Raw genomic sequence first — 25,986 nt, forward strand, 5'->3', positions numbered from 1 at the left:
TACATCATTCAATAATCTCTGAATGGTGGTGAGTGCAATCTTGAGTCCGAATGGCATTCGACGATTTTGGAAACGATCCCCGGGACAGGAAAAGCTTTCTCTGGTCGATCCTCTGGCGCTGCTTCTACTTAAAGATTACCTTCTCTTTAAATCCTTTGTGCAGAAATATTTATATTGACCCAATCCGTCGAGAATCTCTGATATATTTGGTATTTCGTATGCCTTTTTGACCATTTGTGCACTGAGGTACTGGTAGTCACACTGTATTTTTAGTGAAACCTGGTGACTTTTCCGCGACTAAAATTGCGGGTGCCCCTCAAAGACTATCGCTATACCCAATAATACTATCAGTTAGCTGCTAGTCGATAAATTCTTTTGTTGTTGGTTGCATACGCTTCGGAACTCCTTATGGATTCTTGTAAGCTGGAGCGTTAGCTCCTGTTGGTAATCGTGTTGCGTGAATGGCGTTGTTGTTAATGAACCACTCGGATTAAATAATCAATGAGCTGCAGTGGCAATCCTTCCATTGCATCTGTATCATTTCCCTGTAAATCTTTCACTTTCTCACCTAACGCAGATGCATTGACAGTTTGTTTGTAGGAATGTTCCTCACTTGACCTATCCAGGTCATCTTCTTCCAAAATATCCAAATTACCAATTACTAAACCCTTTGGTAATCTCAATACGTCCCTGATAAAATTATCAAGACTGATCAGAATAATAAAATCTCCGTCCTCGTCCCTGATGCCAACAAAATAGTGTGACTTATCGAATTCTTCGTTTGTTTCCAATGGCTCTTCAACATATAATAAATATAATAAGGTAGGTCCGTATGTATGAAACACAGATCAATTTTTTATTTGGTACCACCTTCATGATCGATTAAGCTTGCGTCAGTGTAATACTTGTTGATGTTGCACCTAGTGGAAACAGTGTCCCACCAAGTTCACCTGTGCGCTGCACAAGGTACAGTCCCAGGATCGCACAAGGCCCCTCATCAACATGATGCATCAATACTTCTAATGCTCTAGAGTACACTTGTTTGCCATGTTCAAACTGAGGAGCGTTCTCCTCAATGGCCTCACGTCGTTAGCTCCGCATAAACTGTAGCGTGGCGACCAATTCTCTTTCTGCCCAACAGATCAGGACTGACTACTTCCAAGTGAGCCCCGGGGGCCACCAGAAATTTACGTTTCGTACCGCTTACTTTGTCTAGAAAGCAACATTCCGTCTCTGCACACGTGTTTGGAGTCTCGTGTTCTACTGGGAATGCTGTCCGACGGGTGAGGCACCCCTGTGCTCGTTTAAGGGCCGATTATTAGGACCATCTGGTGAGCAAGATGTATGAAACAGGCGAATTACCCTCAGACTTCAAGAAGAATATAATAATTCCAATCCCAAAGAAATCAGGTGTTGACAGACGAGAGAATTACCGAACAATCAGTTTAATAAGCCACAGCTGCAAAATACTAACACGAATTCTTTACAGACGAATGGAAAAACTAGTAGAAGTCGACCTCGGGGAAGATCAGTTTGGATTCCGTAGAAATACTGGAACACGTGAGGCAATACTGACCTTACGACTTATCTTAGAAGAAAGATTAAGGAAAGGCAAACCTACGTTTCTAGCATTTGTAGACTTAGAGAAAGCTTTTGACAATGTTGACTGGAATACTCTCTTTCAAATTCTAAAGGTGGCAGGTGTAAAATACAGGGAGCGAAAGGCTATTTACAATTTGTACAGAAACCAGATGGCAGTTATAAGAGTCGAGGGACATGAAAGGGAAGCAGTGGTTGGGAAGGGAGTAAGACAGGGTTGTAGCCTCTCCCCGATGTTATTCAATCTGTATATTGAGCAAGCAGTAAAGGAAACAAAAGAAAAATTCGGAGTAGGTATTAAAATCCATGGAGAAGAAATAAAAACTTTGAGGTTCGCCGATGACATTGTAATTCGGTCAGAGACAGCAAATGACTTGGAAGAGCAGTTGAACGGAATGGATGGTGTCTTGAAGGGAGGATATAAGATGAACATCAACAAAAGCAAAACGAGGATAATGGAATGTAGTCGAATTAAGTCGGGTGATGCTGAGGTGATTAGATTAGGAAATGAGACACTTAAAGTAGTAAAGGAGTTTTGCTATTTGGGGAGAAAAATAACTGATGATGGTCGAAGTAGAGAGGATATAAAATGTAGACTGGCAATGGCAAGGAAAGCGTTTCTGAAGAAGAGAAATTTGTTAACATTGAGTATAGATTTAAGTGTCAGGAAGTCATTTCTGAAAGTATTTGTATGGAGTGTAGCCATGTATGGAAGTGAAACATGGACGGTAAATAGTTTGGACAAGAAGAGAATAGAAGCTTTCGAAATGTGGTGCTACAGAAGAATGCTGAAGATTAGATGGGTAGATCACATAACTAATGAGGAGGTACTGAATAGGATTGGGGAGAAGAGGAGTTTGTGGCACAACTTGACCAGAAGAAGGGATCGGTTGGTAGGACATGTTCTGAGGCATCAAGGGATCACCAATTTAGTATTGGAGGGCAGCGTGGAGGGTAAAAATCGTAGGGGGAGACCAAGAGATGAATACACTAAGCAGATTCAGAAGGATGTAGGTTGCAGTAGGTACTGGGAGATGAAGAAGCTTGCACAGGATAGAGTAGCATGGAGAGCTGCATCAAACCAGTCTCAGGACTGAAGACAACAACAACAACAACATATTAGGATGTAGATTGTCCGGATCTTCCTTCCGACAGTCACACACTTTATGGTCCACCTCCCCACACTCATAACATTCGAGCTGACGACATTGTTTCCTGAAATGGTCCATGCGCCCGCATCTAAAACACTTCACTTCAGAAGGAAAAAACATCGCCATCACTCCGTCTTCATTTAAGGTTGTCGACCTCCTCCAGTTGCGTAGCAATCCTAATGCCTGCAGATAAGTCACTTGGGTTCTCCATTCTGACACTTCTTGACATGTCAGCTGAAACATATCTTATAAATACATCCACTGTTTCGCCGTGTTTCTGCAATAGTCCATCGATTTTTTCCATAAAGAACCTCGCGCTGTTCTGATTCTAATAGAGCTATATTAGACCGTTAGTCAGTTCATCAAATGTTTGGGCCTCACTGAGGGTCTTGTGGTACGTAGCGTAGGATTTCATGCCACTCACTAACCTTAATCTAGGATATTCAACGAAGTTTCAACCAACCATTTTCGCAATTTGGCCGTAGCCTTTGCATCAGTAATAAAAATTGATACATCTTGGGCTGCTTTCCCCAAAAAAGGCGCTATGCGGTTGGTTGCAGCGGGATCGATGGAATGAGTGGGTGCACTCATCGTGGTTTTATTTTCTCGTGAATCAAGGAATCCTTGTACTTCAATGGCTTCCTGCTGCTCTTTCTCCTATGCAATTCTTCACTGTCGTGCCCCTATTGCGTTGTAGTTTGTAACAACATGGCTGTCTGCTTTAAAGCTTCACCATTTCATTCAGAGTCGTTGCTCGTGTTTCTGGCATTTGTGTAAACTCCATCTGCTGTTACACCAAAAAAGAAGGAAACTGCACACAAAATTGGCAATAAAAGGAACTAAACCACACTTAATCTTTGTGCCGTCCCATAGCCCAACGAGACTCAGTGCACTGGTGTGTTTCGTGATCGACCCTTCTACATGTACTACAGGTAGCTGACACAGCTTGAACACATGGCAGGTCATAGCTAGATAAATTACAGTACGGACGACTCACTGGCTGCAAGTGGACTTCTCTAGTGTTCCCACGAAACTAAGACAAGTTTGAAGGCTCCTGCAGCATAACAAACAACATTTGAATGTAATGTGAAAGTGCATATGGCTCAACATGGTCACGAGAAAATACAGAGTCAGAAATCTGACAAGTATCGACCATTCACTACGTCGCACTGTTACTTACTTCACCTCGTAGCTGATAACCTGACGTCGGAGCTGCGCAGAAAATGTTCAAATGTGTGTGAAATCTTATGGGACTTAACTGCTAAGGTCATCAGTCCCTAAGTCCGACCCCGGTATCTGAGTGGTCAGCACGACAGACTGTCAATCCTAAGGGCCCGGGTTCGATTCCCGGCTGGGTCGGAGATTTTCTCCGCTCAGGGACTGGGTGTTGTGTTGTCCTAATCATCATCATTTCATCCCCATCGACGCGCAAGTTGCCGAAGTGGTGGCAAATCGAAAGGCTTGCACCAGGCGAGCGGTCTACCCGACAGGAGGCCCTCGTCACACGCCATTATTATTATTATTATTATTATTATTATTAGACCACTACTTAACACGCATTAAAGTGAAATTCACCCCCAAAAAATTCTATCCGAAGAAAACACACATGATGAAATTTGACACACGAACAATCAAAGAAACCAATCTGAAGGAGGAGTGGGAAAAGGAACCAGCTGACTCTTGGGAAAAATTTCGAACAAAAATTACAAAGAAGGCAAAAGAACTGATCCCATTGAAAAAGAACACAAAACACCCCTGGTGGGACTCTGGATGTGAAAAAGCGCTGGAAGAAAGAAAGAAAGCCTTTCTGAAGTATAACAGTAAAAAATCCCCAGAAAATCTAGATCACTTCCACAACACCAGAAGACAAGTGGCAAAAACAATCAGACAAGTCAAGAGGAAGTACCTCAAGGAACAGTGTGAGTCTATTGAAGAAAATTTCCGTAACTATAATGTACGAGACTTCTATAAGACCTTTGCTGGGAGAATCAATGGATACGGCTCACGAAATCTATGTTTCAGAAAACCAGATGGAAAACTAGCGCTCACAAATCGGGAAAATTGTGAGGAGCTGGCGAGATACTTTTCCGGACTCCTCAATTGCCCTGAACCTTCTTCAAGATTCCCTCAAAAAACTGCTGTCTACACAAATCCAGAATCCCCACCACCTACACTAGAGGAGATCCAAAGACATATTCATAGACTGAAAAACAACAAGGCATCCGGAGAAGATAATATCACGGCAGAACTACTTAAAAATCTTGGACCAAATTCCCTCAAAGAACTCACTCAAATCATCACAGACATTTGGCAGACAGAAAAACTACCAGAAGATTGGAAATGCGCCCTAATTCATCCACTGCATAAAAAGGGAGACATGGCAGATATAAACAACTATCGAGGAATCTCCCTTCTCCAAGTCACTTATAAAATCCTCTCAGCTTGTCTTCTTCAACGAACACAAGAACAACTCGAACACAGTATTGGTGAATACCAAGCTGGCTTTCACCCTCACCGATCCTGTGCAGAACAAATTTTCAATTTGAAGACAACACTAAAATACAAAGCAGTCAGAAACAGTCCAATCATTTGTTCCTTTGTTGATTTCGCAAAGGCTTATGATTCAATCGATAGGCAATCTCTCTTTATTATCCTTGAGGAGCTAGGACTCGATCCGAAAACCCTAAACCTTATCAAAGAAACGCTCACAAACACAACTTCTAAGATAAAATTCCTGGGTGAAATATCAGAGCCCTTCCTGATCAAAACCGGCGTCAGACAAGGTGACGGCTTGTCTCCACTCCTCTTCAACCTTGTCTTAGACAAAGTCATCCGAGAATGGGAAAAAGAACTGAAGAATCAAAATTACTGGAAGCCTATACAACTAGGAAGATCGAAAGATGGTATTAAAATTTCATGCTTGGCATTTGCAGATGACGTGGCCATTCTAGCAGAAAACGAGACCACAGCAATTAAACAGATAGACATTCTCAAAGAATGCGCCGAAAAAGTTGGGCTACAAATTTCCTTCCAAAAAGCCAAATTCATCTGCTCAAAATTTGAAACTCAAAAACTGACTACAAAATATGGACAAATTGAGAGAGTTCCATTCTTTAAATACTTAGGCGAGGTCCTAGAACCCACAGGGGGAGAGAAAACTGCACAAAAAGTTCGACTGCAAAAACTGAAAAGAGCATACTGGAAAACCCACAACATCTACAATAAAAAGTGTCTCTCCATTCACTCAAAAATACGACACTACAATACAGTAATCAAGCCTGAAGCACTATATGCCAGCGAAACAATCACACTCCATAGAAAAGGCGACCTGGAAGGCATCCTGAAAGAGGAACGCAAAATTATCAGAAAGATTCTTGGCCCAAAAAGAACTGAAGATGGATACAGGTTACAGTCTCAGAAAACTACAGAAAAATTATCTAACCTCGCCGCAGACATCCGGAAAAGAAGACTAAAATTTTACGGTCATATCCACAGACTCCCAACACCCAGACTCTCCCACAAAATTTTAATATACACTCCTGGAAATTGAAATAAGAACACCGTGAATTCATTGTCCCAGGAAGGGGAAACTTTATTGACACATTCCTGGGGTCAGATACATCACATGATCACACTCAGAACCACAGGCACATAGACACAGGCAACAGAGCATGCACAATGTCGGCACTAGTACAGTGTATATCCACCTTTCGCAGCAATGCAGGCTGCTATTCTCCCATGGAGACGATCGTAGAGATGCTGGATGTAGTCCTGTGGAACGGCTTGCCATGCCATTTCCACCTGGCGCCTCAGTTGGACCAGCGTTCGTGCTGGACGTGCAGACCGCGTGAGACGACGCTTCATCCAGTCCCAAACATGCTCAATGCGGGACAGATCCGGAGATCTTGCTGGCCAGGGTAGTTGACTTACACCTTCTAGAGCACGTTGGGTGGCACGGGATACATGTGGACGTGCATTGTCCTGTTGGAACAGCAAGTTCCCTTGCCGGTCTAGGAATGGTAGAACGATGGGTTCGATGACGGTTTGGATGTACCGTGCACTATTCAGTGTCCCCTCGACGATCACCAGTGGTGTACGGCCAGTGTAGGAGATCGCTCCCCACACCATGATGCCGGGTGTTGGCCCTGTGTGCCTCGGTCGTATGCAGTCCTGATTGTGGCGCTCACCTGCACGGCGCCAAACACGCATACGACCATCATTGGCACCAAGGCAGAAGCGACTCTCATCGCTGAAGACGACACGTCTCCATTCATCCCTCCATTCACGCCTGTCGCGACACCACTGGAGGCGGGCTGCACGATGTTGGGGCGTGAGCGGAAGACGGCCTAAAGGTGTGCGGGACCGTAGCCCAGCTTCATGGAGACGGTTGCGAATGGTCCTCGCCGATACCCCAGGAGCAACAGTGTCCCTAATTTGCTGGGAAGTGGCGGTGCGGTCCCCTACGGCACTGCGTAGGATCCTACGGTCTTGGCGTGCATCCGTGCGTCGCTGCGGTCCGGTCCCAGGTCGACGGGCACGTGCACCTTCCGCCGACCACTGGCGACAACATCGATGTACTGTGGAGACCTCACGCCCCACGTGTTGAGCAATTCGGCGGTACGTCCACCCGGCCTCCCGCATGCCCACTATACGCCCTCGCTCAAAGTCCGTCAACTGCACATGCTGTCGCGGCATGCTACCAGTGTTAAAGACTGCGATGGAGCTCCGTATGCCACGGCAAACTGGCTGACACTGACGGCGGCGGTGCACAAATGCTGCGCAGCTAGCGCCATTCGACGGCCAACACCGCGGTTCCTGGTGTGTCCGCTGTGCCGTGCGTGTGATCATTGCTTGTACAGCCCTCTCGCAGTGTCCAGAGCAAGTATGGTGGGTCTGACACACCGGTCTCAATGTGTTCTTTTTTCCATTTCCAGGAGTGTACATTGAAAAATTGAAAACCATACCCTGGATAAAAGAAACCAAAACAGATCTAGCAAATGCACAAATAAATTCTTCAGAAGTTATAAACAGAAATGTATACAGGCAAAAAATCAATAGTTGGAAAGTACAACCCGAGTATGAAGTTTGCAAGAGACAGGGGACAAAATGGACAGAGGAAAGAAAGAGAATTCATGGGGAAAGAATGAGAGAAGTTTGGAGAATTAAAAAATTGAATCGGAAAAGCTTTGCGTGATCCGTATGGGTCCAATCGCACATAATAATAATAATAATAATTATTATTATTATTATTATCAGTCCCTAAGCTTACACACTACTTAACCTAAATTATCCTAAGGACAAACACACACATCCATGCCCGAGGGAGGATTCGAACCTCCGCTGGAACCAGCCACACAGTCCATGACTGCAGCGCCCGAGACCGCTCGGCTAATGCCGCGCGGCAGCTGCGCAGACCATGAGCTGCTGTTGTTATAGGTTTGTGGGCGTGGAACACAAAGTATACGTCTCTACACTGGCAACCACCTGCTAACACCAGATACAAAAGTCTGGTCCCACAGTCCAACAGTTTTTAGGATGTGGGATATGGAGGTAAGATCCTGATTACACGCGAAACTGCCAAGAAAGCATCATTGTCAGTAGCACATTTATTGGGTAATAACACAGGGTTGTCTTCCAAATCACCGCGCGACAGCTAGGTTGGTGGAGCAGCGCCTCGTCAGCATCATAAAGCCAGCGTGCGCTCGACTCTTAGTACAGTCAGCACAGCATAGTGTCCGGTGGGAACAGTTCGTCACGGGGCGGTCATGAAACTGCGATCTGCAACTCTACATATCAGTCTCCAAAGTGCTCTTGTTGACTGCAAAGCTCTGAAATCGGCAGTCTCGCCCCATGTCCACCTGAATTACTCACTGCCTCGTCGACACGCAGCCCCTGTTTAAGAAGCAGGAATCAGCAGCACTGGTGTCGGCCTTAGGAACAGGATGAGCAGCAGCAGTTCTCCCCTTCTCGGTGATAGACGGTGCCCGAATCACACAGGCGAAGCTGGACGATGGACAGTGTCCAGGTGACAGAGGTCAAGGCTGCAGCAGTCCTGCAGAGCGATGGCATCTTCGGCATTGCATCACTCTGGCCCCAGAAGCTGGCTGTGTAGCTGGTAGCTTCAGTGTCCTTCCAGCCTGGCTTGTGGTTCCACAGATGATCGAAACCAGCTAGGCGTGCTGAGGGTCGAGCTCCATGGCCTCCCCTCTCACTGGATAGCTGCTACTGACACGACGTCTGAGATTACACACTGGACAGTTGACACTCAGCACTCAGTAATCAGACATTTGTTAAGAAGGGCGGGGTATTTATGTTGGCGCTTCCTGAGCATTCTGAGGTATGACGTCATCTGTCCTGGTTTTTCCTCGCTGTCAGCTCTCTTGGTGACTTCAAACTTTCGCAACTACGTTTTTCGGAGGCTCTTTTCTGTTGGCCTTGCACCTGAATTCTTAGTGTTGCATTGGACCTAGCCTTCCATATGAAACCCTGATTTGTCACTAGCATGACGGTATCTCTCGGTTTCCGTGATTAAATTATTATTCGCTTGCTGACTTACGCTGGCCGGAGTGGCCGAGTGGTTCTAGGCGCTACGGTCTGGAACCGCGCGACCGCTACGGTCGCAGGTTCGAATCCTGCCTCGGACATGGATGTGTGTGATGTCCTTAGATTAGTTAGTTTTAAGTAGTTCTAAGTAAATTCTAGGGGACTGATGACCTCAGAAGGTAAGTCCCATAGTGCTCAGAGCCATTTGAACCTTTTGCTGACTTACGTAGACGTTCCGCTGTGCTTTGATATCTTCTGTGCTTGTCTCTACTGGCCCAGCATTTCTCCCCAAGCTGGAGATTTACTGGTCATTGACAGGGACACTTCGGCTGCTGGGAGCTTCCAAGGTAGAACTTCGACGGAAGTTTTGGTGTACGCCAGGGTTACACAGCAGGAGCACAGCATCTCCCCTTCAGAAAAATCGTTTCGAATTTTTCAATTTCGAGTACATGTAATAATCTCATCTTACATATTTTGTACCAGTAGATAAACATTATACAATTTCATTACTCTCCCATTTCTACACAGATAATTTACTTGATTTTTATTGGGAGATAAATGGTTCAAATGGCTCTGAGGACTATGGGACTTAACATCCATGGTCATCAGTCCCCTAGAACTTAGAACTACTTAAACCTAACTAACCTAAGGACATCACACAACACCCAGCCATCACGAGGCAGAGAAAATCCCTGACTCCGCCGGGAATCGAACACGGGAACCCGGGCGTGGGAAGCGAGAACGCTACCGCACGACCACGAGATGCGGGCTATAGGGAGATAAATCGAAGCGATAATATATGTAGGCCTTTACAGAAGCCATTCCTTACACACTAACACGAACACCGTCTTCAGGTCACAAGTGGCCCATCGCTACCAACCGACCGCCGTGTCATCCTCAGCTGAGGATGCGGATAGTAGGGGCGTGTGGTCAGCACACCGCTCTCCCAGTCGTTATGACGGTTTTCTTTGACCGGAGCCGCTACTGTCCGGTCGAATAGCTCCTCAATTGGCATCACGAGGCTGAGTGCACCCCGAAAAATGACAACAGTGCATGACGGCCCGGATGGTCATCCATCAAAGTGCCGGCCACGCCCGACAGCGCTTAACATCGGTGATCTGAGGGGAACCGGTGTATCCACTGCGGCAAGGCCGTTGCCACATACTAACATAATTATTTGCATACTAACAGACTCATCTCTTACTTTACACGTAACTTCCATACTATGTCTGAATTTCATTTACAAACCAGCTAGTGGTATCGGACGCACAGATAAATCTGTTCGGTGCAATGACTTTCGTTTAAAACAGATTAGATTACAGTAATAGCAATAAGAACCACAACAGTGCTGGTAGATGCCACGCTTATAGTCGTGATAATATGTTGCCCATCGCGGTATTCGTGTATGAGCCGCAACATTTGTCCAGCTGTAATTCTCCCTTTTTTTGCTTTCCTCTTAGGTCGTCAAGTGAGCATAGAGTAAACTTTTTTGAAAGATCATGTGCAATGCAGTAGGGAGCTGGTGTTGAATGGAAAGGTACTGAGCCATAATGAATCTATTAACGTTTGTAAAACCACAAATGAATTTATTTTTAAAAGCAAAAATCTAAGAATAACATTGACTGAAAAGACTAAATTTCAAAAACGCAACTGATCGCAAACACCTCAAAACTGCAACAGTATTAAGTCACTTCCTTTTAGTAGAGAAAATTAAATGAAGTTAACAAAATACATTTACATTACAAACACTAAAACATATGATCAAATGATTATGTCACAAATATCAACCATCTGCTACTGCTAGTAATTATCAAAATGACTGACAAATATGGTTCAGTTGTGATTATAGAGGCGGTGGCAGAGGCAACGCCAGTAGCAATAATTCGTCCTTCTCTACTAACACAGGACGGCGGAAGCCGCTACCACAATACTAGAAACCTTCAATAAAAATTTCAGTCATGGTACACCGGCATCTTTAACCAGATCACAGTTAACAAGAGATACAATCAGCTATCCTGTAACAAAGAGGAACTCGTGAATTACTTAGTAAAAATTACACATACTACAAATGTAGAAATTCTTCTTTAGGTTTTTTTTAGATGGAAACAATTTAGTAAACAGCTCGAGCTTGTGATACTAGCCAACAGGTAACTATAGACGTACCTCAGAAATAAGGTAGGTAGATTAAACAATTTCCAATTACTATAAAGTACATTTCGGAAATCATAAGAATAACGTCTGCGTTCTGTAGCCTTAGATACTAAAATCAGTTTGGAATAGTGACAGCTACAAGTCTACACACATAGAAAGAACTGAACTCAAGTAGTACCAGGCAAAACCTTCGTAAATAACACATTTATATTGTAAGGTAGCAGATTTTGCACCTTACATTATGCTAAATCAGTACTAATACACCGAATACACCGAGATGGCCATTTAACAAAACGAGATAATCGGCCCACCGGTAGGAGAGACTGGACACAGAACAGGAAGTTGTGTGTGTCATGTCGAACTAACGAGATGGCCGCAGAGGCTGGAACACGGCCTGACCCCTTTGTCGGCTTCAGGCCACCAAAGATGTTGAGAGAGGCTGGGCCATCACAAGAAGTGAGAAGGAGCTATATGAAAAAGAGAGAAAGACGATTTCGCGCCACAGCGGAAAATTTGAGGGAGGCTGTGACGGGATTGGCGCAAAGCTCATAGAGATACATATTACAAGTTTGGCGGCAACAGTAACCGCGGGAGAATTCTTTGTCGTGGTTGGGTACAAACGCGCACGTATACTTGGAAGTCTGTGTCGTGATTGGCTACCAACGTGCACGGATCCATGCGGCGAAGAACGGCCAAGTTTACAAAAATCTGAATGAGGACTCTGGGGTCGGCTGTGGACTAGAGCAGTCGCGGTCTCTGGATGTCCTGCTTGGAGAGCGTGGAGAGACGCAGGTTGGAGAAATTACCAGCATTGAGTCCAATGGTTACTCTCCAAGTATGAGTAGTGTAGAGCATACGACTCCACACACGTAGCATTATCTGTTCCTCTGAGATGAGAAACAGATTTCTACTAACTTGTGGTGTTCATATGCAATCTGAAGCGTACCTTTGCCGCCGCGCGCTTGAGTCGACCAACTACTCTTAGCATATGTGCAGGTAGCTTGACTATTGACTAGTGACGTACTCCGCAATTGAACACTTACGTACAGGAGTTTACGGACGCAGACCACGTCCACGTTGGAGATTAAAGACAAGCTCGCTCACGGGAAAGACGGCATCACGACGTTGGCTGGGCCGACCAACGTAATCATCACGGAGAATTACGGTGATATTAGCAATCATCAGCCAAAGTAGGGCACTGTAATTCTAAATGAGTTCCTATTCCACTAGCTCTTTGACTGGCGCTCTCTGAGTCTGTGTCCGTTCAGGCAGAACTTCTATAGAGTCACTTGCGGGTTCAGTGTTGACTTAATTAGTTAGGAAAAGAGGATGCATTGTGCCCATGATAGGCTAGTCAGGTTAGCGAGTGTATTGGATTGTCATGTTAGGCTAGAAATATTGCTCATCCTGTTTTCTGAATAAATCTTAATTTGCTGTCATATGCTAATCACCGCATAATTGATTTCGTAGCTAGCAATCATCGTATTTTTGTTTAGTAATTAGAGTGTATTGATAATTTCGATGTAAATGATACTGGGGGCATAGCTGCGCGTTTAAACAGGGCCAACTTAAGTCAGATAGCAACTCAAGGTCGGCTAAGACTACCAATAGATATTTTTCAATATATCGATAATTGTACAATAAAATCCCGTACGTTGCAATATTCATAACAACGGGCAACCAGGATACGGAGCCAAAATAGCCACCGCACGACACCAACTGACATGCACACTAATCGGATGCTCACCGTCATTTCTCGTGAAGTCCAGCGCCCACTGAGGAACGCTTGCTTACTCGTAGTCGGAAACCCACGGGTTTCATCGAGCAGACGCCACAGCGTCCACTACTTCTAAAGGTCAGACCGGACTCCCACCCGGCGCCACAAGGGACACAAACTGCTTGCAACTTGAGTAGCAGAGGACACGCCGAATACTGTGCGTTCTGCCGAAGTAGCCTTTAACGGCTGCGACCAACACTCGGGTCCGCCAAATCCACATGAGCAAAGTCACCACTCTTGCCAACGGGCCACGGCAGACACTGGCCACACCAACACGCCGCCTCACTTGCACGCTTCGTCGCCCGTGTCGCATCCCCCCCCCCCCCTCGCCACAGCCCTTAACTACCTTCTGCTTCTCCTCTGACATGCCCTCTACCGGTGACAGTAACGCTCCATGCGCTCTTGCGGCAAGAGGGATTCCAAATTCCCGGCAATTACTCGAAATTAAAAGCGGACGCACGGCACATCGTTTTTTGGGTGTGTAACACCTATAGCGGCTTCTAGATGCGGTACAATACAGGTTGTCCCCACTTAAGTGTCTGTACCAGTCATCGTAGCTTGTAGGCGAAATGTCGCGCCTCCTAAGTCAAAAGTCGTATACCATTTATTATTTTTCCGGTTTCCCATAATTCCGCTCGATTCCTACCTGTTGGTTTCCTGTGTTCGTATCAATTTAATTTGACTACTTCTGGTTATGACTGTGTACATCCACTGGGCGCATATCCTGTGGAAAGGCGTATACAGTGTGAACACTTTCCTTTGACATTCATTCGCTTGTGTTTTTTCCAGGAATAACTGGACCTCGCCTGTACCTCAATCTGTATCATCCTGTTTGGGCAGATCGTAATACTTTCCCCATGGCGTTTCTGAAGGTTTTCCCAGAGTCAGTAGAACGTAGCCATTTCTTTGAAATTATTAAAGCACCTCATGTCTGTATTATAGATAATCAATTAAGTGTAACTACATATTCTTGAAAGTCTCTTCGGGTTTGCTGCAAGATCCTAAAATCAATTTGAGTCGATATTTCGGCGATCCAGCTGGTCGCCATCTTCAGAATTTTCCTGAAGATGGCGACCATTTGGATCGCCGAAATATCGAGTGAAGTTGATTTTAGGATCAGGCAGCAAACCCGAAGAGACTTTCAAGACTTATTACGCTGGGAAAGCCTACGTAATCACATGTAACTACATATGTTAAACTGTGCGATGGTCTGGAGACGACGTTAAAAATACAATTAAGATGCTATGTTACAATAAATATAACAAAATCATGGAATAAATAACCATCAAACAATTAAAGTGTCATGAACAAAGCAAAGAAATTGTACAGGCTACTCTACATGTTCTCACAGGAAGTATACCAACTGGTATAATGATTGATACAGGTGCAGTGGTAAGTATTGTGTCTACCAGTTTATACAATAGAATACGAGAGGTTACAATGGTGCCTACCTACCCTGTCCAGAACTGTGGAATTCTGGGAGTTATCGTGGTCAAATGGCAAATAGCAGAATCCAGAAGCCAAAAGAAATAAGATTAGGGAATAGAGAGATGTAATGTCCGTTCTTAATCATAAGTGGACTAATAATCGAATGCATTTTGCACCCAGACATTTTATGTAAGAAGCATGGGGTAATGGGTAAATGCTGTTTGAACTTCACTAGCCAAATAATTACAACAGATCTAGCAAGAACCAAGGTGAAACATGGTAAGTACTACCAAGGGATAAATGTTAAGTTAGTTAAAACATTAACTGCATCCACTTGGGACACTTCTGCATCAAGTAATCGGGTTAATGATGCAGAGAGCTACATAATAAATGAATTAAGAGTGTCTACCACTGCTGACTTTTCACAGTGTGATGAATTAGAAATACTGTTGTTGAAGCGTGTAAATGTTTTTAGTAATAAAACCTGGTATATTAAACGCTTATCAGTAGAAAACGAATGGCCGCCCCCATGAGATTTATTACTACAACACATATACCATCACGTGGTCAAAGGAAACAGCAGTTAGCAAAGAAACGAAACAGATGGTATAATTGAACCATCCATGTCACTATTCTGTAGCCCACTATTAGCTGTTGCCAAACCTGGAGGCAATGTCCATTTGGTTCTGGGTGCTAGAGCAATTAACCGAATTATTCTTGTACGAACTCGACCTGAGAATTTAAAAGACCAGTTATAAAAATTTTATTGTAGTTAAATTCCTAACTAGCATTCATTTACGAAGTTTCTACTGATAAGTAAAGCCAAAATTGAAGAATCTAGGAAATACACAGCCTTTGCCGGCCGCGGTGGTCTCGCGGTTCTAGGCGCTCCGTCCGGAACCGCGAGACTGCTACGGTCGCAGGTTCGAATCCTGCCTCGGGCATGGATGTGTGTGATGTCCTTAGGTTAGTTAGGTTTAAGTAGTTCTACGTTCTAGGGGACTGATGGCCACAGATGTTAAGTCCCATAGTGCTCAGAGCCATTTGAACCATACACAGCCTTTATTTTCGCCAGTGGCTGCTATTAATTCTGTGCGCTGCCATTTGGCTTAAATGTAAGCCCAGAAGTATTCGTTACTGCATTACGTACGGTTACGGGACCTGAACTAATTGATCAAGTCACACTATATGTTGATCACGTCCTCATAGTACACACACATGGGAAGAACTTATACAGTTACTAGGAGAGACACTATAGAAATACAGGAGTAACTGCTAATTTACAAAAATCTAAATCTGTCTGGGAAAAGATTAAATTTCTGCAGCTGCTGAGATCACGCCTGACCTAAATAACACCAGTGCCACAAAAAATTTTCTGAATCCAAGTACAAAGTAGCAGCTTAAGGCATTCTGGGCTTTTGTTCATTTCTACGTAGATTTGTACGTACCTGATCAGCAACTTCAAATTTGTTAGGTATTTTAACGAAAAGTTTATCATGGTTCTGGACGGGTACCTGTGAGAATTACAGGATATGGATAATCTCACACGATTCAAAACACAGACTGTATCATTACCACATGAAACACAATGATTTTCTCTTCTATAGGCGAAATCCTAATTTTGACGCTTGGTGCGTTTGAATTCCTGGTGCTTATAAGGACACATTAATGTGGTATATGCAAAAAGCTTGAGGGCATTATGGAGTCTCCAGTCGTGTACAGAAAATTAATTTATACTGTCATATTCCCAAAGTGAGGAAGTAAACACAAACCGCTAAAAACCTGTTTCATTTATCAAAAATTCAAACCCTCTAATAAATCACGTCACACTGAGCTGCATTTTATAATACCAACACAACACTTCAAATAGTCTGCGTGGACGTTACCAGCCCTCTTCCCTCTACTAAGGGCCGACGGTGTTAAGTATGTTGTTGCCTTATACGATCATTCACTACAAATGGAAAACCTACCGCGCTGCTACCCGATAACACATCAACTTAACTTGTGACACCTGGAAAACATTCCTACAAGATCATGGTTTCCACAAATATTAATCTCATTCTTTTACCCACAGGGAAATGCGTCTGAATGTGTCTTTAGAAAAGTCAATAGGTTTATTCGGAGAAACGGACGCAGTTGCCAAATGAAGTGGGTATAACATCTTGTACTTTTCTAACAAGTGATAAACAGGTGTAAAACCTACAGTTTATTCCACCTGATCTGATTAGAAAATCCAGGGAAAAGTATGAGTGGATTAGATCCGCTGTCCAGAGTAGGCACAGCAGAATGATCCTGATACGAAAAGTAAAGAAACTATTAATTGTCATCACACAACAGGAACGCTTACTTGAGTTACATCGTGACAGAAAATTACATCAAACACAGTCTCATTAAGGAGGAGACAGTCCTTCATTGTCCGCAGCTCGTGGTCTTGCGGTAGCGTTCTCGCTTCCCGCACACGGGGTCCCGGGTTCGATTCCCGGCGGGGTCAGAGATTTTCTCTGCCCCGTGATGACTGGGTGTCGTGCGTCTTTCATCATCATTGACTCGCAAGTCACCGAAGTGGCGTCAACTAAAAAGGACTTGCAATACGGCGGCCGAACTTCCCCGCAGGGGCCTCTCGCCCAACAATGCCATACGATCATTTCATTTCATTGTCCTTCATTCACTCCAAATCATCGCTTCTGCACAAGAGGAATCTCACGTGGCATTATATGTACTGGACCTTACAGGACTACGAATAACACGTCGAGGTGCTGTCTTCTAACATATCCTAAAAGTTACAGAATCAGGGGATTATATTCCCATCTAGACAATAGGGGTTTAGATTATGAAAGTATTTACTGATTTGTGTATAAGTGTGTATAACGTAGAGATAAGAGCAGGACAGTCATATGTATGATCACTACTTCAAACCTAAGACAAAGAGACTTATTGCATACTACGACAATAGATTAAGCAAGCTGTGGACAAGTATTGTTCTTTCATTTCTTGCGAGCATATGACTAACATCTGCTCGGCTTGTTTTACTACATTTCTTTTTCCCATGTTACGGTGACTATACAGAAACTGAATTTCAATCTGTGATAGGCCATGTTGTACCATCGTGAGTAAACGCGACACTTTTCCGAAGTAGGATTTGATAAGAAGGCCAGGTTCACTGGAGGAATTTAAGAAATGATTGTAAATACAGAAATTGATCGAAAGGTGAAAAGATATGTACCTAATCCGTTAGCAGATATGTTGCCTAGAAGTATTGGAACAGAACATTTTGGAATCGGTGTGGGAGAATTTATCAGAGTATGATCTGTGAAAAGTCTACTGATAAATAGTGTTGTACTAAAGTACAGTGCCAAAGAATTACTTGTATAGCGAATATGGTAAGAGGAGGAACTGTAATGGGCGCGTCTTGCATAAAGTTATTCAATACGGCTTTAGTAGTACGATGTTGCAACATTGCATTACGGAGGACAAACTGTGGCGTTGGAGTGTGCATAGTGGATGCGCTACATGTATCTTGCGATACTCAGGGACTCGTGTTTTGCTTTTGAGGCCGGCCGTGGTGGCCGAGTGGTTCTAGGCGCTACAGTCTGGAACCGCGTGACCGCTACGGTCACAAGTTTGAATCCTGCCTCGGGCATGGATGTGTGTGATGTCTTTCGGTTAGTTAGGTTTCAGTAGTTCTAAGTTCTAGGGGACTGATGACCTCAGAAATTAAGTCCCATAGTGCTCAGAGCGATTTGGACCATGTTTTGCTTCTAATGTCATGTAGAAATGATTTGTGCTGAACTCCATGAGAGCTGCGGTTCATTTCAGATAACTCACGAACACTGACAACAGGCCTGTGCGCAGTCTTCAGTTATCAGTCACAACTGTGCCCTGGCAGATGGAGTGAACAAACCGCTCATTTAACTGAGACGTCAGCTATGACTGTCGGTGCGTTGCCTTCGTTATTTATTTAAATTTTGAATAAAACCATATAAAAAGTTTAGTGGGGCCTCTCAACCTGCACATGCTCATTCATTAATGGAATTCAGATCTAAATGATTAATGTCCATAATAACCTATGTGACAATACGAGGGGCGTTTGAAAAGTCCATGCAAAGTCCAAGAGATGGCACCACCGGCGCGTATCGAGGTCATGTTTAGTTAGTAGCATCTTTGGGAAGAACGCACACCAAGTTTCAGCCATATTGGTCTGTTTCTTTGTGTTTGGCATTGGTGTGAATCAAGGAGAAATGGACGAAATAGAATTTCATGTGGTGATTAAACATTACTTTACGAAAGGCAAAACGCCTCAGGAGACTAAAGAGAAGCTTGATGAACATTACGGTGACTCTGCACCATCGATTAGAACAGTTTATAAGCGGTTTCAAAATTTTCGAAGTGGCCATATGGGCACAAGTGATGCTGAACGTTCTGGACGTCTTGTGGAGGTTACGACTCCAGAAATAATTGATATCATGGATTCATGATATGGATGACAGAAGAGTTAAGGTGTGTGAGATAGCTAGTGCTGTGTGCATCTCGAATGAACGGCTACCGTACATAATATTTTTCAAGATGGGTTCCGCGATTGCTCACGCTTGACCAAAAACGGAAACGTGTGAAGTGCTGCAAGGATGGTTTGCAGCTGTTTTGGAAGAATCTGCAGGACTTTAAGCGTCGCTTCGTCACTGTGGATGAAACATGTATACATTACTATACTCCTGAGACCAAACAACAATCTAAAAAATGGGTTACCAAGGGATAATCTGCACCAAAAAAGGCGAAGACCATTCCTTCGGCCGGAAAGGTTATTGCGACTGTCTTTTGGGATTCGCAAGGGATAATCTTCGACGACTATCTGGAAAAGGTTAAAACTATTACAGGTGAATATTATTCAACGTTATTGGACGGTTTGAAAACCGAGCTGCAAGAAAAAAGTAGGCGATTAGACCGCAAAAAAGTCCTTTTTCATCACGACAATGCACCAGCACGCACCTCAGCAGTTGTGGTCGCAAAATTAATGGAAATTGGATTCCAACTTGTTTCACATCCCCCCTATTCTCCAGACTTGGCTCCCTCTGACTACTATTTGTTCCCCAATTTGAAGAAATGGCTGGCGCGACAAAGATTTTATTCAAACGAGGAGGCGATTGCAGCAACTAATAGCTATTTTGCACACTTGGACAATTCCTATTATTCGGAGGGGATCAACAAATTAGAACAGCGTTGGACGAAGTGTATACGTCTAACAGGAGACTATGTCGAAAAATAAAAAAGGTTTACCCCAAACACGTAAGTAGTTTTTATTTTTGCACGAATTTTTCAGACGCCCCTCGTACAAAACAAAAAGTCGTGCTCTAATCATAAAAGTTTACGTACCTCCACAATTAAATACGGATCCATCACTCCTATAATAAATGTATATGTAAATATATTGCCACCTCTATTTGTGTAAAGTGTTATCTGTTCGAATGTGTTTGAAATCTTATGGAACTTAACTGCTAAGGTCATCAGTCCCTGAGCTTACACACCACTTAACCTGAATTATCCTAAGGACAAACACACACACCCGTGCCCGAGGGAGGACTCGAACCTCCGCCGGGATGTTATCTGTTCTTGACTGTAACTTGCTCTGCTCATGCCTTCCGTAGTAGTAATTCTGTGGCACTCCCGTTTCATGCACACCAAAGTGGAGAGCCGCCTGGGGGTGAACAATAGGTTTCGGAAAAACCAAATTCATGGTTTTTGCGTACTGTTCCGGCCGATGACCTTTAATGCAGAGATTGGTCACCAAGATGGACCTTAATACATCCCAATATCGTCGCCTGTGCCATTCCTTTGGTACCCTCTCCTGTGGTCGTCACTCAACGCAGCAGCTGTCCGATCCAGACATCCTCTACCACATGAAACAGAACATTACTCGTCCTACCACGAGCAAAGGAAGTCCACTTCTTACCTACATTCCATGACTGTATCAGATGAAAGACGTAAACAACAACAACAACAACAGCAAAATAAATTAATGTGAAAGTGTGCGCAACAAACAAACTATATGTCGAACATTGTAGACTGCCAGGTACAAGTGCATATATTCCATCATACTTTATCGTAAAAACAAACTTTATTCATGACTCATTAAACGAATAAAAGGTGGCCATCTTTTTAATTAACCGAACGACAAACAGAGAGACACTGTATTGTGTGTTTCCACAAAGCACTGAATTTTAATTCCTAACAACAAAATTCCTGAATAACAGAAAGTAATAAAAAAAAATGGAAATGAGCGTATGGCATCGTTGGCCGGGAGGCCCCATCCGGGGGCGTTCGGCCACCATGTGCTAGTCTTATTTTTGTAGACGCCACATTGGGCGATTTGACCGCCGGTGATGAAGATGAAATGTTGATGAGGACAACACGACACCTAGACCCCGAGCGAAGAAAATCTCCAATACAGCCAGGAATCGAAACCGGGCACGATTGCAGGGGAGGCGAGCACATTACCACCCAGCTAAGCAGGCGGACGCAGAAAGTATAATCCAGTGTATTTTAACGTAATGTACTGTTTATATTTTTGTGTGTTATGTCATACTACACTGCAATGGCACTTTGAATTGCTACTGGAGTAAGTTGTTAACCTTGTCGTAGTCATTCAAGGGGGCGATATAAAAGCTTAACTTTGTATCGGCTCGCTTCACAGACTAATTTGTGTACCTTTGGTGGATTTTGGGTAGTCATTTCTCTTGTTAGATAGATCAACATCCATTGGACTCTTTTAGACTGAATGAAATAATTATCATAATATTCACATGTTGTGGTTTAATGTACTTTAGACATATCCGTCCTGTATCTTTGGTTACTTATATGTGTGGATTTTATATTACAGCAGTTTAATGTTGCCGTGAAGCATTAATTTAGTGATGTGATGACGCATCAAAAAAAAAATGGTTCAAATGGCTCTGAGCACTATGCGACTCAACTGCTGTGGTCATCAGCCCCCTATAACTTTGAACTACTTAAACCTAACTAACCTAAGGACATCACACACATCCATGCCCGAGGCAGGATTCGAACCTGCGACCGTAGCAGTCGCACAGTTCCTGACTACGCGCCTAGAACCGCGAGACCACCGCGGCCGGCAAATGACGCATCAACCACGTATAATTACGTGAATGACTACTATGCTCATTTTAGAACCTGCAATCTTATATGCTCGAAAAACAAATTTGAAAGTTTGCTGCTGTACGCTGCTATACATTTGGTCGTGTCATACTGGAATACTACGCTGTCGCACGTCACCCGACTTACTGCTGTCCAGCAGCGTACTCTGCGCCTTCATATAATTCCTCGAACACGAAAGATAACCCGGAAAACCACAGAAGCTGAAGCGAAGCAAGTGCTGTATCGTGTGTGAGATACAGAGGCCAGCGAGTGTGCCCGGACTTACCCCAGTTCAGTGGTAGCGCCACGTCACCTTAACGCGTCTGCGCGTAGGGCGGAAGTATTGCACCACAATTAAGTATGAAATTAAAAATCAAAATTTAGGTTTAAAACTTTGTTAAAATATAGTTTAGTGTTGCAATGTTCCAAATACCAAGTCTTTGTTCTAGACTTAACAGTTAACGTAAAAATGCCGTTTTAAGACGAAAATAAGTGGCGCTAAATAATGAAGCTAGATAGCCAGAATTTGGTCAGAAGGTGCAACTGTAGCTCATAAATAAGTGGTGCACGTTTCCAAAACCATAAAAGAAAAATTAACACCGGAATCCACGTTTTTAGGAAAAATCAAAAGAGCTAAATAATGGACTTAGAAACATGAAAATTTGTTTTATGTTTCAGTTCACCCCAAAAGTAGTAACTGAGGGATCACGTTAAGCTACCTCTTATAGTTTTTGAGTAATTTGTAACTAAAGTATACCCAATCGTAGTAGATTAAGCACCTGTAATTTTAATGATAAGAGAATTTTGGTTAAAGTGAATGATAAAATATACCAAAAATAAAGCTATACCGAATTTGAGAATTGTAGTATTAATAATAGCCGATAAAAGTGTTAGTAAAGTTATGGTTCAGAGGCAATGATCTACCGTTAGTTCCACTATAAAAATTCTAAAAGGCAAAGTTTTCATTCTAGCGAGCTGAAACTTTTTCGGAGATTTCAAACAACTTAACTGAACACAAATAAAAATTAATAAGTTTCTGAATTAATTTGTAGCCATGTTATTAAATATTATGTACCCGAGAAAGCGGTCGTTCGGAGGCTGCTGCAGTATGCAGATAGCCGCAGACAACAGATGTTCTCTCGGTCGTCCGCTCCGGCACCTACATAAATACTGCCCAAGATGCAGTAGGGACTTCACTTCGCATTCAGCTACTGTAAGATCCACGTCTGTCAAACGTCGGATCTGCCTCGGATGACGTCAGAGCCGAACTGTGACAAATCTCTTATTTTGCAGTAAAAACAGACAGTGAACTTGGGAGGACTGTACACCGTCCTGCATCGCTTAGAATTCGCCAGATGTGTGTACCGTCGGTGTGAATTACCAGTTCCGCAGGGCAAGTGATGACTTTATTTCCACTTCTATGGTGAGCATTAATTTTGAACATTTATTGCGAATTTTCATTGAGTAATTTTAGTCAGGGCAGAAGACAATCTGGTAGAAACGTACCGTAGAGTTCACCTCTGAACTGCTAAATGTGTTGTTAGAATAGAAAGATTTACTTTCATTAGGAACATTGTGAATTTTCAAGTGTTGTTCGTGTGAGAAACTCTACTTAATACAAGTATTAACTTGAACACTATACTTTATTTGAAATCATAGTCCTGTTCCTGCTAAGTAGATGGAGAACAGAAACTTTTCTTTCAGTGGGCTGGACCAGAATGTGGCCGTGCAGAGTGGGAACTAAGGTCAGTATGTTTCTCTTCGCTTTCCGGCTGTGGTGTGCGTACTGTAAGACCTTCGGTACACACACCATCAGATTATTCGACTTGTTGCTGTAACGAAGTAGGCGAGTGTCAGCAATATGTCTCGTGGTCTTATCGTGGCGTGTTTATCTTCTGCCATTAGGTCAGACGATAGAAATGCCACTTGCACGCTTAGAGTAGCAGATTGACGGTGACCAACTTTAAACAGAACTTGATTAATTTTCACACACATTTATTAAAATAATAACAAGCATAAAAGTAACTTAACTTGGTTCTGGATGCTATTTACAATTGACAATCTGAAGTTCCTTTGGTTTTGGTACGTTAATCTTATTCTCACATATCTCTGATACTTGACAAAAGTGTCTATACAATTATCTTCATGGCTATGTACAGGAATATGGTAATCTTATTAGGCGCAGACTGAAACTTGACTACAGACTAATGCAGACTGGTACAGACTAATGCAGACTGGTACACACTGGTGCAGACAAATGCAGACTCACTAATCGGAGGTCTGTGCACTCGTTATAATACCTCGAGCGTTCAGGTATCACTGCGCGAGTGTGATCCGCGAGGAGAAAAGTTTCTACGTTAGCAGCAATCTCATTGGCTGCGTTACATATTAATACGCAGATCGGCGGAAGCAAAATTTGGTCCGTCTCTAAGACAGCGCCATTTGGTAGTGCGGAGACGGACGAGCGCTGCGCCTGCGCTGTTGTGCTTAGTTGTGTACGCGCTGACTACGCGGAACTACACTCCTGGAAATGGAAAAAAGAACACATTGACACCGGTGTGTCAGACCCACCATACTTGCTCCGGACACTGCGAGAGGGCTGTACAAGCAATGATCACACGCACGGCACAGCGGACACACCAGGAACCGCGGTGTTGGCCGTCGAATGGCGCTAGCTGCGCAGCATTTGTGCACCGCCGCCGTCAGTGTCAGCCAGTTTGCCGTGGCATACGGAGCTCCATCGCAGTCTTTAACACTGGTAGCATGCCGCGACAGCGTGGACGTGAACCGTATGTGCAGTTGACGGACTTTGAGCGAGGGCGTATAGTGGGCATGCGGGAGGCCGGGTGGACGTACCGCCGAATTGCTCAACACGTCGGGCGTGAGGTCTCCACAGTACATCGATGTTGTCGCCAGTGGTCGGCGGAAGGTGCACGTGCCCGTCGACCCGGGACCGGACCGCAGCGACGCACGGATGCACGCCAAGACCGTAGGATCCTACGCAGTGCCGTAGGGGACCGCACCGCCACTTCCCAGCAAATTAGGGACACTGTTGCTCCTGGGGTATCGGCGAGGACCATTCGCAACCGTCTCCATGAAGCTGGGCTACGGTCCCGCACACCGTTAGGCCGTCTTCCGCTCACGCCCCATCATCGTGCAGCCCGCCTCCAGTGGTGTCGCGACAGGCGTGAATGGAGGGACGAATGGAGACGTGTCGTCTTCAGCAATGAGAGTCGCTTCTGCTTTGGTGCCAATGATGGTCGTATGCGTGTTTGGCGCCGTGCAGGTGAGCGCCACAATCAGGACTGCATACGACCGAGGCACACAGGGCCAACATCCGGCATCATGGTGTGGGGAGCGATGACCTACACTGGCCGTACACCACTGGTGATCGTCGAGGGGACACTGAATAGTGCACGGTACACCCAAACCATCATCGAACCCATCGTTCTACCATTCCTAGACCGGCAAGGGAACTTGCTGTTCCAACAGGACAATGCACGTCCGCATGTATCCCGTGCCACCCAACGTGCTCTAGAAGGTGTAAGTCAACTACCCTGGCCAGCAAGATCTCCGGATCTGTCCCCCATTGAGCATGTTTGGGACTGGATGAAGCGTCGTCTCACGCGGTCTGCACGTCCAGCACGAACGCTGGTCCAACTGAGGCGCCAGGTGGAAATGGCATGGCAAGCCGTTCCACAGGACTACATCCAGCATCTCTACGATCGTCTCCATGGGAGAATAGCAGCCTGCATTGCTGCGAAAGGTGGATATACACTGTACTAGTGCCGACATTGTGCATGCTCTGTTGCCTGTGTCTATGTGCCTGTGGTTCTGTCAGTGTGATCATGTGATGTATCTGACCCCAGGAATGTGTCAATAAAGTTTCCCCTTCCTGGGAGAATGAATTCACGGTGTTCTTATTTCAATTTCCAGGAGTGTATGTACACGACACCGGCTAACCACAAAATTAGTTGCCAGGGTCGCGTGAGAAAAAGAGCGAACAAATAAATGATTAACTTTTACCCGCTGCCCCACAAAGCGGCTGTGGAGGGAGTTTGGTACAAACAAATAACCCAGTTTTTAGAAAATCCCTTATCTGCTAGTTTTACTCCCGAAGCAGCTTTTGTAATATTTTCTGCAGTGGGCAAACTAACAACTAAGCTTAAAATTTTAACTTACGCAGACTAT

Source organism: Schistocerca nitens, chromosome 8, assembly GCF_023898315.1.
Source record: "Schistocerca nitens isolate TAMUIC-IGC-003100 chromosome 8, iqSchNite1.1, whole genome shotgun sequence".
Lineage (NCBI taxonomy): Eukaryota > Metazoa > Arthropoda > Insecta > Orthoptera > Acrididae > Schistocerca > Schistocerca nitens.